At 42.7% G+C, this 15,229-nt stretch overlaps 1 protein-coding gene across 5 annotated transcripts in view; it reads left to right on the forward strand.

Annotated features, from left to right (window-relative positions):
• Nucleotides 1-15,229, forward strand: part of Mgat5 (alpha-1,6-mannosylglycoprotein 6-beta-N-acetylglucosaminyltransferase) — a 319,720-nt gene that overhangs the window by 51,397 nt on the left and 253,094 nt on the right. The window contains exon 1 of one of the 5 annotated variants that reach the window (XM_048810440.1): nt 2,031-2,051. The exons of the other annotated variants lie outside the window; for them this stretch is intronic. The gene's annotated coding sequence lies outside the window, so the exon portion shown is untranslated. Of the gene's footprint in view, nt 1-2,030; nt 2,052-15,229 lie in introns of those variants that run through there. 5 annotated transcript variants of the gene reach the window in all.

Raw genomic sequence — 15,229 nt, forward strand, 5'->3', positions numbered from 1 at the left:
CCCAAAAAAAATTTATATATATATATATATATATATAAAAGCAGCTGCAAGAAATCAGGTGCAATATTTTTGTGATATATGTGTGTAAATAATATACTGCAAAAGGACATGTTTGTGTGTAACACACACATCATCTTTTCCTATATATGGAGATAAATAGTGTGTGTATATGGAGATGCTTATTTCATATCTGTGAAGAGAGATTGTTCATACTAAACTCTTGCCAGTTGATAGCTGCAGGAGGTGGAATGATAACTGCTCTTTGTGTTTTTCCAGTATTTATCAAATTTTGGCATTGAACAAGTATTATGTTTCTGTCAGAGGGAAAAAAAAAAGGCACTAACTTCACTTGCAAAAAGAAGATGCTGTCTGGGTATCTGAGGTTCCAAGACAGCAGTCCTCCAGGGAGAACCCAGCAGAGGCACCTGTCTTACAGAGGTTTCCAGCACCCAGGAATGGACTCTCATCTCCCACCAGGGCTGGCCTTATACCTGGGCTGTGGTGGACATGCCTCAGGAGCCCTCTACAGAGTCCCAGCCTGATGACAGGGAGCCCTTCCAACTCTGGCTTCAGGGAACTCTAGGACAGGCTCCTCTCTTACGTGCCTTAGTCCTTGTGGTTTCTGGAAGACTTTCTGGAAGACTTCCTGACTGGGGCCCTGCAGGGTGTACAGAGAGTGTTTAATCAGTCGTGATGAAAGCCAGCTTCTGCTGGATCCCACTTTCCCGTCTCGTGAAATGTCCCTGGCATGCCTAACGCAGACATTTATGTCCTTGTAGTTTTCTGCATAAAATTTTCTAAGGGTAAAAATAAACTTGCTTGATGTTCAGAATTGATCCTGAGCAATACATCTTCCGCTGGACATGGGCACCAGATGGTGTTGCACCTCCTGCTGGGCTGATGAACAGGCCTTGGCTACAAACACCTTGAATTGCTCTTGAATCTTTCTGGGCACCTTCAACGTGAAACTCTGCCAATGGCAATTTGCATTTGTTTCTTTTTCTTTCCCTCTTTTGATTTGAGGAAGGAGAAAGAAGTGACACTTTTTGGAATAATTGTCTATAAGTTGGATTTGTTTTATTGTTGGTGTTATGAATATGTGTCCCTAAATAACTGTGTTTTGCCAACTTCTGAGAAGAGTAAATTTTGTCTCAGTTGTCCACAGGATAGCTTGAAAACCCATCTCTGCCTCTGTGTTAGATGTAGCAGGATGCTGATAGGTAGTAGTTTGAGGAAGGCTAGAAGAAAATAGTGCACCACTTATTTTATGGTGTTCCATGTGCATTCTTGATTGTTCTGGCTGCAATCCTAGGCAGAGACAAGGAGGCAGGTAGTAGAGAATGTTACATCTAAGTCCATCCACTAATCCAGCAGTGGCTTGAAAATAAGATGTCTGTCCTTGCACTCAGCAGTAGTAATAAAGGTTTGACTCAACAGATTTTTTTTTTTACATTAATGATATTATGATTTGGATGTGAGATGTCCCCCAAAAGCTCATGAGTGAGACAATGCAAGAAGATTTAAGTGGAGAAATGATTGGGTTGTGAGAGCTTTAACCTAATCAGTGAATTAATCCCCTGATGGGATGTCTTGAGTGGTAACTGAAGGCAGTTAGAGTGTGGCTAGAGGAGGTAGGGACATGACTTTGGGGTATCTATATGTATCTGGTGAGCGGAGTGTCTCTGCTTCCTAATCATCATGTGAGCTGCTTCCCTCTGCCACACTCTTGCACCTGAGGAATGGAATCTGCTGTCTATGGACTGAGACCTCTAGAACCTTGAGCTCCCAAATAAACTTTTCCTCTTCTTCAATTATTCTGGGCAGGTCTTATAGTCACAGCAATGAAAAAGTGGACTAAGGAACATACTATGAAATAAATGAGGGGGGCTATTTAGAATCTAAGAGTTTTGGTCCCGTCGCTGTGTATTCTCTCTCTCTCTCTCAGGACACCTAATTACCTCAGGGTACAGAGGGGAGAGTACAGTCCTGCCCCAACCCTTGGGGTAGATTCTGAAGTTTCACATCCCTCACCAGGCTTTCCTGGAGAAAGGGTAAGATCAGAGACCAGTTCTTTAGATCTGCCCTCACTGTGTACTCTGGTGAAGGCCTAGGTGGAGTATCTTCCATGTGTATTTATGCTTCTATTTCATGCTGTCTAGTATTTTTGTGGTTCAGATGGCCCATGCCACTACAAGAACCTCACTCCTGGAAATAAGTTGGGTGTTGTTTACCAGTATAGGTGGAGTGTCTTTTCTTCTAAATGCTTGGAACAGGAATGTTGCAGATTTGGGAAAATTGGCATATGCATAATGAGATATCTTGGGGCTGGGACCCCATGAAATTCATTTGTGTTTCATGTACCCCTTATACACATAGCCTGAAGGTAGTTTCATACAATATTTTCGGTGTGTCTGCTCTTAGGCTGCAACCCCTCATGTGAGGTAAGGTGTGGAATTTTCCTCTTGCATCACTTCAGTATTCAAAGCATTTCAGATTTTGGAACATTTTAGATTTTGAGATTAGAGATGCTTAACCAATATACAGTCTCTTGTCTGTGGGCTGAGTGGGTTGTTCAAGCTCTTGATGTCCAGCAATATTAACAGTGGGTGTGAGGGTCACATTTTATTTTCATGGCCTCCAATCTCAGTTGTGCCCCAGAACACAGTGGGATCATGCATAATTGAGGTTATTAGCCTCTAGGACAGAAACACCCTTTGGAATGTTGTTTTAAGCACTTGGATTTCTTCAGGGTTCCTGAAGCATCATTCATCTCTCACCTACCCAAGAGGGTGACTTGAATCAGAATTAGCAGCTACTGTGCTAGACTTGACTCCTTATTAGTCATCCACAAATTTAAAAATCCTTCTACATTTTTCCACTTGAATTTGAAAGAAGTTTTAAGTATGAATTTTCTGTTTGGGAAAAGAATTTATCTTTTCTAAGGTCCTTTCATATTTCGATTTTAGTCTATATAACAGTTCTTCTTCTTCTTTTTTTTTTTCTTAATCTTACTGGGGATTAAACCCAGGGCTTCTGATGTGTTGCTAGCCACATGGTCTACCACTGAGCTACTTCCCAGGCCCTGTTTTCTTTTGGTTTTTAAAGATGGGATTGCCCAAGTTGATCAAGTTGACTTTGACCTTGGGATCCTCCTGCCTCAACCTCCTGAGTAGCTGTGATTATAGGCACGCACCACCACACCCAGCCAGTTCTTACTTTTTTTAATCTTCTGAAGTTGGAGTATAATTTGCTAGAAGTTATGCTAGAAATTACGGAGGGAAGAAAGATCTAAGAAATGACCCAATAAATACCCTGTTCTTATCTCCCTAAGGGGAGGTAGCATGTGGTTTGTAATCCATGTAATTCTGTTACCTTCACCAAGCTTCTTGTAGAATGGGTTTCCTTTAGTCTCACTCTGGTAGGTATTCTTGTGCTCCCTTCTTTCTGCATTAAGTACAAGTGAACCCCATAGTAAGGTTTGCCTGGAGCCTTCGTAGGCATGATTTCTGTTTGGTGCCTGCTGTGTTTGCATGTTCATGGGTGTTTGTGTCCGTAAATTTTGGGAGAAAGTTTTGAACGGCTGGATGATCTCATTTCTGACAATTATTATTTAACTGTGATGGTTATGGTAGGAAGTAGACTTTATCCTGGGTACTGGGCTGGAAAAGCCAGGATGACCAGTGAGTCTGAGCTTTGCAGTCCCTGTAAACTGACCAGTTCTCCAGCTGGTCAGTTAATATATCTGAACATCTGGAACAAATGGCCTTAAAACTCCCTTCACTTTTAAAATGCTGTGAGCCTAAGAATTCTACAGGTATGCCACTGTATTGGGGGAATTCTAGGGTAAAAAGTTTACATAATCCTCACTGACTTAAAGATAACTTTTTCCCAATTTATCATTTGATGTGGCCCCCTGTAGCCTCATGTTCATGGATTCGGGGGGAGTTGAATTTTCCTTTTGGCTATATTGTTGCTTATTTCACTTTTTTGATAGACATTTATTTAGGCCCTGTGCCTGCGTATAAGCAAATAACCAGAGGTAGAAATTTCGGTTGAGCATAGAATAGGTCCAGATATGTGATCCAGGACCTATTCTTCATTTACAAAAAACATTTTTTTCCCGTTATCATTGAAAAGATTGTAAGCTGTTGCTTCTGGTATTCCGACACTAACACAGTGTGTGTGTGTGTGTGTGTGCAGAGTTTGTTTTTCGTCTTTAGAGCTTAAGGGTAAAATAAATCTATATGGTATCCAAGGGAGCTTTTTATGATATTGTTTAATATGTCTGTTTAACATTCTATTCAATGTAGGATATGCTTTCAAAGCAAAGTGATCATTTAAAATATGACAACTCGGATTTCTTGGTGAACTAGTTAATTATTTTTCTGTCAGATGCAAAATTGTTTTTCCATTAGGTACAGCTTGTAACAAATGATAGATGAAGCTTGTGTCATGGATCTGTAGCACCACCTTTATACCTCAAAGGCTGTTTCTCCTATGGTAATAGACTAAGTTGTAATAGTTTAAGAGGAGCATGTGTGTTTAAGTGGTTTATAAGATTTCTTGAAGTTAATAGGCTCTGCCTTTGAATATTCAACTACTTCAAAAATGACCCTTAAGATAAAGTTAATAGCCTGACATAGTGGAGCACATCTATTTTCCCAGCCACCAAGAGGCTGAGGCAGGAGGATCACAAGTTAGAAGCCAGCCTTAGCAATTTAGTGCGAACTTCAGCAATTTAGTGAGTCAAAATAAAAAACTAGGGCTTGGAATGTAGCCCAGTGATAAAGAATCCCTGGTTTCAATCCCCAGTACCCCCCTAAAAAAAATAACACAATTCAATTTCATTCATTAGTTATTAGTTCACCAAATGTTTTTTGAAATCTTAACTGTGCCAGGGACTGAGATTCATATGGTTAGGGTGGGGGTTGGGGTCTGTGATACAAAAATGAGTAATCAGTTCTTGCCATTAAGAATGTTACAGACGAGCTAGGCCACATGCCTATAATTGCAGCAACTCAAAAGACCAGGAGGATTGCAAGTTTAAGGCTTCAGCAATTTAGCAAGACCCTGTTTCAAAAAATACAAAGGGCTGGGCGTATGGCTCAATGGTAGACTGTCGCTTGGCTTGATCCTCAGTATCATACACACACACACACCCCTCAATCGTAAAGCTATTGCCTAGCATGCATGAGGTCTTGGGTTTGAGCTCCAGCACCACAAACAACAACAACAACAATAACAGCAAAAAACCTCTTAAGAACTGTTGGGTTAACAGGCATATATACCACAATATGCTTCAATCCCCCCTTCCCACCTTTGTTCTCTAGAGTGTTCCAAGCCCTTAGGAGTTGGAACGTTTTTACATTTGAATTTGACCATGATGTTGAGGGATTCTTCTGTCTCAGGCCTTCCATGCAGAAGGAACACCATTGAAGTATTAGTTTGGTGTTGCTAGTCTTGTTCCAGAAATTGCAAATAATCTATTTGAGAAGACTGGTTGAAAATTTACTTGAAAGGTGGATTGAGTCATTGCTTGGCCATAAAAATAAAGCTCATCTTTTTGTGTTTAACAATTAAAATAGGAAGGTTGGAATTAAAGAGAAAAAGAAATTTTTTTCCCCACTATGTGGGATTGAACCCAGGGGTGCTTAACCACTGAACCATACAACCAGCCCTTATATATATTTATTTAGAAGACAGGGTCTCCCTGAGTTGCTTAGGGCCTTGCTAAGTTGTTGAGACTGACCTTGAACTTATGATCCTCCTGCCTCAGCTGCCCAAACTGCTGAGATTACAGGCCTGTACCATTTTGCCCAGCTTAAGCAGAGATTGTTGAGTCTCTTGGTATAATTTTCTGTCCTTCAGAATGGAAAGGTGATAATTCTGCCCTGTGATTGGCTGAGGAAAAGAAGGCGGGAATAGATCCCTTTTTACCAGTTAGTTCAGAGCCTGTGTTAGGATTGCTGGCTGTGCTGATCTAAGAGAAACCCCAAACAATAAGGACATAAATGAAGTGGATATTAGTTTTCTTTTCTGTTAATGTCAGCTAGAATGGCACTTCCATTCTGCTAAAATGTTTAGGGGTTCGAGATCCTTCTAACTATAGCTCTGACATGCTTCTTAGCATCTTTCTCTTTAGTGTGGCCTAAGAAGAGGGAGAAAAAATGGTGAAAGGGCAGAGAAGAGGGCCCAAAAGTTGCACATATTTCTTCTTCTCCTGTGTGATTGGACATAGTTTCAGCCCATTGTCACCTGACTACAAGACATGCTTATATTCTGTGTAGCCTATTTCTCTGAGGAATTCCTGATTCCATGGGAGAAGGAGAGAATGGCTTTGGGGAACAGTAGCAACACAAACACAAACCCATTTGGGCCTCATCCACTGAAATACAGGCTATTGGTAACTGGACGTAAAAGGTTCTTGGAGCCCTGAGTAGCCAAAAGGGCAGCCACAGCCCATATTCTTAGGGTTCTTCATCTTGAACAATGAAATAAATTTTATATAAGTTCTGTCCACTTCTCCTGATTTGCTGGCCCTAGCTGCCTTCAGTGAACTTGGCCATCACAGACAATTTACATGCACTGTGGAGTATGTGCACTTGCTCTCAAGTTCTGCCCAGCTCTGCAGATTGCCAGCATTCTGAACCAGCATTTTTCAGAACTACCAAGCAACTGACAGCCATGCCGAGGAAGTTGGCTGCATGACATCTTTTGCTCTGGAGCCCTGCTCTATCTGAGGCTTGGCTGTCTTGGACCATCTGGACCCCATCCAGGGTGGCTGAGTTAATAAGATCTTTGGGGCATTTCAGTACAAAGCAACTTCAGCTTGGAGTTCCCTTGGTGTTAGTGAAGCACAGTCAACCCACACTTTCCATTTTTCTTCTTACGGCAGCTTCTAGGCCTGCCTACTGGTCAAAATTCCTTGGAGAAGAGGCATGTTAAATTTGAGGGTTCCTGCGATCTACCATAGCAGACCAACAAAGGCAGGTACTCAGAGGGGTGCCACGAATGGGGTGCTGTTGGGGTTAAAAGATGAACCAGATTTGGGAACCACTGCTTTGCCAGCTTCCTCTAACTACTTGGCCACCTAGTCATGGTTTCTCTTCAATTTGGGGGTTTGTATGACAGCTTAACTTGTAAATGTTAGGTATTGGGCTTTTTTTCTGACACTCGGCAAGTATTAGAGACACAAATTTATTTTCTGAGTGAATGGCATTTGTGTGTAGCTCCACAGCTCCTTTGAAATGTTTTCTTGTGGCATATTAAGTTGTCTTAAAACATTTTGGTTAACAGAAGGTAAAAATTAGCACGCCAGGAAATGTTGCATGTGTAACCATTTCAGAGAAATTAAATACTTTCATATCTTCCAAAATGGGTGATAGATTTGAAAGTAAACATGACTCCATTGTGGAGTTCTTACGCTAAGCTGCTATTTCTTGGGGAGATCCATTCTGTATAATTTGCCCAAATTTTTTTTAGAGTACTATCTTCCCTTTCTTTCTTGATTGCACATTTTCCTTTGCCACTTGCACCCCTTGTAAGAGGCCAGTGTGTTTTCTGTGAACTGATATGACTCAGAAGCACGCATGGCCCAGGAGATAAGAGCTCCTGGGCTGGGACTGGGATCTTGGAGGGAGTCAGGTCAGAGTAGTAAAAGCTTTGTGACTGCTCGGTAACTGGAAGCTGCTCTCCTTTTTATGCCACCTATAGACTGTTGGTAAGTTCTCTGGTGGGGACTGGTGTTTTAGGGATGGCTGTAACTACATTTTGCTAACTTGCTTTTTTTTTTTTTCCCCCTAAAAACAATAGTTTTACCTTGTTCTGCCATTGATTATGGGGATGGAGCATTAAATCCCTGTTTAGAGAAGCAATGAGTTTTGCCCTGTTTGCCACCTATGATGTCAACATTAGGCAACTTTCCTGAACTGATCGTTCTAATACTCAGTTTGTGGTTTTGTTTCTCTGTTGATAATCTTCTTTTTAGGGTTCACCCCAAATCCTTTGCCTTTTCTTCTTTTATTATTTGAGACTTGGATTTGGGTGAGATTCTCTAAAAATCCTCTGCTTGGAAATGCCTCTGCCCACTGGCTAGTATCCATTGTTGCTCTTCAGTTCTGCTGGTGTGTGAGGGATGCAGGTATCCATTGGTTACCAACTGGATGCTGTGTGTGTGGAGGTGGTGCAGATGGTCGAAATGAAATGCAGCTGCCCAAGAGGAGCTTCCGTGGTCCAACAAAAAGGCCAGCCATGAACAGCGGGAGTCTTGCAACCGTTAATTAGAAGTACATTTTGAGGACTCGTTTTTCTTTCTCAGGCCAACTTTTTTTTGATTAAGGACTTAGAAAACTTTATTATCTGCAAAGAACTATTTGGGCACTTAATGACTGTCTTAGATGTTTCCCTCTCTTCCCCCATAAAGGCTGAGAAAGTCATAACTTTGGGTAAGTATTCTAGAAATATGTGACTGGCTGACCTTGACAAGGACAATGTAATATCCATGCTTAAGACTTAACCAGCTTTTCTGTCCAGGGAAAGTGGCCTTGAACCCAAAGGTTTCTGACAGGGCTGTCTAGAACTCTCTTGATATTTCCCTTCCTTTGTGTGTTCTAATAAGAAATTTATCTTGTCTCTGCAGTGACACTGTTCACAGGGACACAGCTGTTCCTCCTGGATAATGGTAGTTATTGCCAGTCAGTGGCCCTACTGGTCTCTTTTTCTTTTCTCTATTCAGCCTCCAAGTGACCTCCACCCACCAAGTGAGATCAGATAAACCCGATTTAGGGCAGGGTTAGTGTCTTCGAACATAAACTCTTTTAGCATTAGCTTTTCTCTATTTATTTATTCAAGAAACAATGAGCGGTACTGTGCTCTAGTCCCTGTTGTAATCACCAAGGATGTACTGGATAAAACGGATGAGTTCTCTGTCTTCGCGGAGTTTCTGTTCTGTTAAACAAAATGAGCAAGATAGATTCAGACAGTTGTTGGGCTGTGAAGGAAATGAGGGCTCCTATGTCCATAAGACGATGGGGCATAGCCTGGCCTCCTGCATGCACGTGGGTTGTGACTTGGGAATGAGGGGACAGCAGTGGAAAGGACTGGCCAGGCGCAGGAGGAAGCATGGGGTGAGGCGGGTGAAGCCGAAGGTCAGATCATGACAGCTATACTTGGCCAGTGTCAGAAATTGTGACTGTCCCTGCAGCGTGCCGGGGGATTGCTAGAATACAGAGAAAGCCTAGTCAGGCTGTGTAAACGGCCTCACATTTCCAGTGACAGTATTCGGAGTGACCTACTGGTAGGTGGACATCAGAGCTCTAAGTGCTAGGCTGTAAACCATATTTTCTGCTTAGAAATGACATGTCCTCCCAACTTCAGTCTTCAGCGCCTGCATAGATGGATCCCACAGGGTCAAGACCTCTGTCTGCCAGGACAGAAGCTGTATGAAGGATTATCCTGACTGGTGATGGTGGGATGGAAGGAAGGTCCCTGCACTGTCTGTCCCTGTGTTACTATTGCTCAGTGTCTCTTCTTAATCCTTGCTGGTGTGATGGGTGGAAATGAAGATTGAGTGAGGCATACCTGGAGCAAATTATTGTTCTTATGCCCAGGACTCTGACCCTCTGTCTGTCCTTCCCTCTCCCTTTTTCTTTCCCATTTAGGGCTGTGCCTAGAGTTTTCTATAATCTCCTCTGCTCTTGTAAATCATTACCAGGGTTCAAAAAGACTTAAAGGTCGTTTTTATGTAGATAATAAAATGCACACTTCTGGACTTTGAGTTCTGTACAGTGCCTGGATTCTCTAAAAGGGTCCCCCTCCCCCACACACTTTTCTTTTTTGATACTGGGGATTGAACCCAGCAGCACTTTGGCACTAAATTATGCCCCAGCCCTTTATATATATATATATATATATATATATATATATATATATATATATATATTTTTTTTTATTTTGAGTCAGTTTCTTGCTAAGTTGCTTAGGAGGGCCTTGCTAAGTTGCCCAGGCTGGTGTTGAACTTGAAATCCTCCTGTCTCAGTCTCCCAAGTCAGTGGGATTACGAGTGGGTGCCACTGCACGTGGCTAAAAGGCACTTTTGATTTTGAACACATGCACACAAAAGTGGGTTTGTATTTCCATGTTGGGGAGCTTATGATCTTGTTTTAATGAACTTGGCTACCTCTGTTAATGGCCCCCCCCAGGTGCTTGATTTTGCTCCTAGGGCTATTTGCTAAAAAATGGAGAGTATGTGTCTTTGGGCTCTATGGGCTTCTTTGGTCTAGTTGAGGTAAATTGACCTGTGAGCCAGTATATACAATCATGTATTAAATGATAATGTAAAATAATGTCAGTGGGAATACACAAAAAAATGTCTTCTGAGAACACAGCTCTCTGGGAGCTGGTGGGGTTGGGGTGGAATATTATAATCCTCTCTTAGATTTTGGCTCTAATAAGCAGATTATTTTCCTCTTTCCCTTCTATTTGAAAAGGCTCCTTCTTTCTACATTCTTTTACACTGGGGAGCCAGCAGATGGAAATAAAACAAAACAAAAACTGAAATGCTGTGGAGGACTGGGATAGGGTTGAGCTGTCAGTTGCCCCCTTGGCAGTGACAGAGGCCCCTCCGAAGTCTGCATTTTTCGTGGTGTCAGGTCACCCTAGGACAGCTCCAGACAGGGTGGAACAGGTTTTCTGATTTGTCTGCAGAGCCTTTTCTCCTTTTGCCTTCAGGGTGACCCGTGCTTGTCAGATCCCCCAGGAGGGTGTTATCCTCAAGTGAGGTAACAGTTGAACAATGCTAATGAGAATGCAGTCTGGTGGCTGGAGGTGGCCTTGGTGGCCGCCAGGCACCCATATCTTTATCAGCCCTGACATGCTGCTCAGAAGGCCATACTCCCCATGCTAAGTGCTGCTTTAAAAAAATATTTTATTTTCTTTTTTATAAGAACAGTAATTACCTGCCCCTCCCCAGGTTGCTGATAAGCTGTCAGGCTTGGAGGGCTCTGTGCTGATGTGTGGCTGGCTCCCAGTAGTATATACCACCAGTGTTTGGCATGGTCACTAAATTTATTTTTCTTTCTGCAATTTCTTATTTAATAGACAGCTCATACTAATGAATACGTGCAATGCCTTTCATACCAGGATTGTGGTTATTATTGAATGCCCTTGAAACTACTTACACCTTGAGTTTACCAGTAATTCACATCTGTCTGGGAGTTCCTCTACTTTCCCATCTCCTGGCTTTGCCTCCTACCCCAGTTACCACTATCCAAAAATCTGTGTTCAGCAGCGAAGGAAAGATTTTCCCTTTCTGCTGGCTACTATGATCTGAGTACTTGTGTCCCAGGTTCAGGTATTGAGAACTAATACCCCAATGTGACAGTATGAAGAGCCTTGGGTTAGGGCTGTAGCTCAGTGACAGAGCGCTTGTCTAGCATATGTAAGGCACTGGGTTCCATCCTTAGCAACACACAAAAATAAATAAAATAAAGGCATTTCTGTCTATCTACAACTACAAAACAAAGTTTAAAAAAAAATGAATCAACGCTTTGGGGAGGTGATTAAGTCATGAGGGTAGAGCCCTCTGGAATAGGTGCCCTTAGAAAAGAGGCCTGAGCTAGAGCTGGTGCTTCTCTGCTGTGCTGTGTAAGACTCGGCTGGAGAAGATGCCACTGATGAGACAGAGAATAGCCCTCTGTATGCACCAGATCTGCTAGTGCCTTGATGTTGGCCTTTGCAGTCTCCAGAACTGGAAATAATAGATTTCCAGGGCTTTTACATTAACGGTCTAAGTTATTTTGTTACAGCAGCCCAGATGGACTCAGACACCACCCAGGGCCCAGGTGGGAGTGCTGCACCTGTGTGGGCACCCATACCTGCACCTGTGTGCATGCACGTGTGCATGTATGGTGGGAAGGTCCTTGTAGATCACACCTCCTCATGAGATAAGCAATGTCTCAATAGTATATTTTAGCCAGGATATTTGAGAGTCAATTTTAACACTACGAGGCCCATCATCTCCTTTTACAGCAATTATTTTGTAATTTGTTCTCTTTACCATCCTATATACAAGTCACACATAATGTGACCCAAGGACACAAAATTTTTTTAAAAAAATAACTCTAAATGAAATAAAAGGAAAGTAATATATAATCAAATAGGTATTTCATTACCTGAAGACACAGAACCAAGTATATTATGAAGACAAAAGGAAGCAGTCAAAAACTCTTGTACCTATTGGCTAAATCACCTAGAAATGTAGCAACTCCTTATAGGGTTGATTTGGTGACTCAAGGGGTTGCTTTATCTTCGGTGGTAGGGTTTCTTTGTTTGTTTGTTTGTTTTGTTTAATGGTTAATCGATTGTGGTAAAGTTCAGAACAAAACAAAGTGTGTTCTTAGCTCATTATATTTGATAGTTTAATTTTGGGAAATTTAAATATGTACAAACTATGCAGAAAGTAGTTCCATTCCCATAGGTGCAAATAAGTCCTCACAGCGGGTCTCAGTCCCCTGGAGGATGCTTCTTTCTGTTGCAGATTTCTGGGTCCTATTCCTGGAGACTCAGCTGGTCTGAGGCTGGTCTCTGAAATCTGCATATTTAAGGAGCATCCCAGGTCATTCCAGTGCTGCAGAAGGGTCCAGGGACAAGCTTTGGGGAATGCTATTTGAAACTGTGATCATAGGACCCAGAGCTTGCTCTTTATTTATGTATGTAGTTTTACACAGTAATGGGGATGGATCTTGAGGCTTTGGCTTACTAGGGAAGTGCTCTGTCACTGAAGTACATCCTTAGCCCTTTTTAAATTTTTATTTTGAGGTAGGGTCTCACTAAATTGCCCAGGCTGACCTCAAACTTGCCATTCTCCTGTCTCAGCTTCCACAGTAGCTGGAATTACTGCACCTAGCATTGCTTGCTTATTTTTAATGTTTGAGAACTGTTGAGTTTCCATTGAAGCTAAAGATCTGTTGCAGGAAGAGTGATCAGATACTCAGTGAGTCCTGCAAAATCTGTAAGACACATTGTTGGCACCACTGACTCTTTTTTTTTTTTTTCCTTTGCTAGGGATAGGGATCCAACCAACCACACACCTTAACACATGCTAGGCAGGCACTTTACCACTGAGTCACACTCCCAGCAACACCTTTGATTCTTGTACTTAAACAATGTGTGTGTGTGTGTGTGTGTGTGTGTGTGTGTGTGTGTGTGTGTTGGGGATCAAACCAAGAGCCTTGTGCATACTAGGAAAGTGCTCTACCACTGAATTGCACCCTCAGACCATTTTACTCTTCTGAACATAGTATCCCTAAGTTGCCCAGGCTGGCCTTGAACTTGGGATTCTCTTTCCTCAGCCTCCCAAGTAGCTGGGATTTGCAGGCAAGCACCACTACCATAGCTAAAACAAATGTGTTTTTTAAAAGCCCAGAAAATGGGCATTCTGAAACCCTAGAGCTACCCAAGATTTATGAGATATCATAAGGGTGTGAGGGGGATTCGTGTTCTGAAAGAGAACAGGAGCCAATCTGGACTCCATATGCAGGTTTTTATGGCTTGTGGCCCTGGACGAATCCCATCACCTCTTCAGAGACGCATTATGACTCTCAAGGGCCCAAGACTGAGTTTTGTAGACCCCTTCCATTAAAAGAAAAAATAAAAAATTTCATTTTACAACTGCATCTGGGGTAGATTATATTCTGTGTGTGTGTGTGTGTGTGTGTGTGTATTTTGAAAGAAATGAAAGCACTCTTGTGGACCCCTATGTTTTGTGGGCCAGTAGTCATGCGCAGAAGTCAGCCTTGAACCGCTCTGAACATCTGTTTCTTCATCTGAAAACTGCAGATGAGTTGCTTTGTGGGTTGTGTTGTGGGGATTTTATCTGATGGGAGTAAAACCCTCCAGTGTACTTACTACCTGGCACTCTTGGGCTTATCATACCTAAGCTAAGAGGATGTATTCTGTTAAAGCAGTGAGCCTTTGCACAGATGTCTAGAAAAGGATTGGATTTGTCCTTTTACTGCATAACTTTTCTTAATTAATCGTGCTGTTTACGGGGAGGTTCTTTCCCTCCCAATCTTCACTCTCATTCATGCCAACGCTCATTTTACGCATCCTGTGATTCCCACCATCTGTTGGGCTTCACAGCCCTCCCACCCTCTGGGAGGATCAAGTAGTCACGTACTCATCTTTTAAGAAGGATGAATGGAGACACAGTGGGCCTCACTCTTGTGGGGAGAGTTTCTTCCTCTCACTGCGAGAAATTCTAATTTCTGCCTGAGGGCCCTTGTTCTGTGCTGTGTTCCCTGCTTCCTGGGCCAGTGAGATTAGGTTTCAGGAAGTTGGATTGTGAGACTCAGAAGAAAATTTGTTGGTTAGCACCTGGCATGATTAACTCTGGGATTAAGGGAGGCTTTTGCAAGCCAGAACTGTGATGCAACAGATAAAAGGTATAAGGGAAGGCAAGGGAGCCAGCCGCCGTGGACAGGAGATAGTTGGGCACTCGAGAGCCGAGAAATGAGAATGAAGTGCAGGACCCCAGGGGCAGATCTCGGTCCCTTTCCTGTGGGAACCAGGAAATCACTGACCCTTCAGTCTAGAGACTGACTGGAACAAGATGACGGGAGACTGGTTTGGATTGTGAAACCGCTCAGTGAACGGGTATACAGGCATATTTATTGAGCTCCTGATATGTACTGTAGATTGTAGGTGAGGCTTGGGGTAGGGGATAATGCTGTCATGCATAGGCCAATGTCATGAGAGCCTGCCTTTAGTGCATATTCTGCTGAGAAGAAATCACACACTGCAACAACAGTCAATTAAGGTTTTTAGTTGTTCCTAAGTGTTCTAAAATGATGAAGATGGGAAGTCAGAAAGAAAATGACTGAATGGCACTGGATGATGACCTAACATTGTAGGTGAGGCTTGGGGTAGGGGATAGTGCTGTCATGCATAGAGCAGGAGGAAGAACAGGCATAGCAGATGGGGTAGTGAGTGCAAAGGCCCTGGGGCAGGAACAAGCCTTTGCCTCTTACAGGAGAGGGCAGAGATCAGTGTGTGTGCATATTAGTAACAGAGTAAGAAGAGAGGTAAAGAGGTGGGGGCAGTGTGTAGGTCCTATGGGTGGGTCATTGTCCAGTTTGGGAGTCGACCCTGAATAGACTTGTATCTGGGAGTGACATCTAATCAACACTTTAGAAAGATGGTGGATAGCCCTGTGGAGGTTCAAGGCTGGCTG

Source organism: Marmota marmota, unplaced genomic scaffold (assembly GCF_001458135.2).
Source record: "Marmota marmota marmota unplaced genomic scaffold, marMar, whole genome shotgun sequence".
Lineage (NCBI taxonomy): Eukaryota > Metazoa > Chordata > Mammalia > Rodentia > Sciuridae > Marmota > Marmota marmota.